This window comes from Colobus angolensis, unplaced genomic scaffold (assembly GCF_000951035.1).
Source record: "Colobus angolensis palliatus isolate OR3802 unplaced genomic scaffold, Cang.pa_1.0 Scaffold59, whole genome shotgun sequence".
In the NCBI taxonomy this organism is placed as follows: domain Eukaryota; kingdom Metazoa; phylum Chordata; class Mammalia; order Primates; family Cercopithecidae; genus Colobus; species Colobus angolensis.
Window position 1 is genome coordinate 10,445,522 of NW_012119487.1, and position 935 is coordinate 10,446,456.

Sequence of the window (935 nt, forward strand, 5' to 3'; positions counted from 1 at the left end):
CCGGCCCTGCCTGCCCCGGCCCTGCCTGCCCTTGAGTGCCCTTATATCCGGGCCCGTCGCGCGGTCTCGGCCGCGTTAGGAATGTGGTGCTTGGTGCGGGCATGGCTCCCCTGTCACTTGGGGAACGGCCTGGGGGCGGCCGCCTGGCGTGGAGGGGCTGGCAGGAGCCCCGTCTGTGCCAGCCGTGCCAGTGTTCTCTTCCGTGTTTCTCTGGGGCTGCTGCGGCACCAACTGGGAAGTTGCAGATCTGTTCTCTGACAAGCCAGCTGTTCCTGCTGGTTGCAAAAGGGGCCGCTCTAGTCCGGCGGGGGGGACTCTGGTGTGGTCCGTGGCCCTGGCCGGGTGAGCTCTCGGGGGGCCCCCTTACCGCCCCGGAGTTTGTCACCCGACTGCAGGTAACAGGACCCGGAAAGCAATGGTGAGGCCCAGAACCTGCGGCGGGGCCTGGGTGTATGGGGCCGGTGGGGAAGACTGGGACTCCCTCCGCCGGGTGCTGAAGGGTTCTGTGCTTCTCCTTTGGGAAACCCGGGTCTCTTCCTCGGCCCAGCTCCGAGGGATGCAGAAACGTGGGTCACAGTTCAGTGTGGGCGTGCCCCGTAACTGCCTCCGCGTTCCCAGAGACTGGGGCTGGGTGAGGACATAGGGGTGATCTGCCTTCCGGTTCTGAGTGACTTCTCGACTGTGAAGTGGGGCAAGAGAGATTGTTTTTCTGGTCTTTCCGGGGGGAGGCAGATTCTGCAGGAACCAGCTTGGCCTGGCCTTGGGTTAGGTGTGCCTTGCCTCCTCTTGAGTCCTTCTGCTTGCTGGAGGAGCACCCCTCTTTTTCCTGCTTCTGTCTCTGCGTCTGAGGCTCTCCAGAGCTCCTTGATTGGCAGACGAGCCAGTGACCTCTGAGTCCCCAGGAGAGCCCGAGGCTCAGTGACTGCGTAACTGCA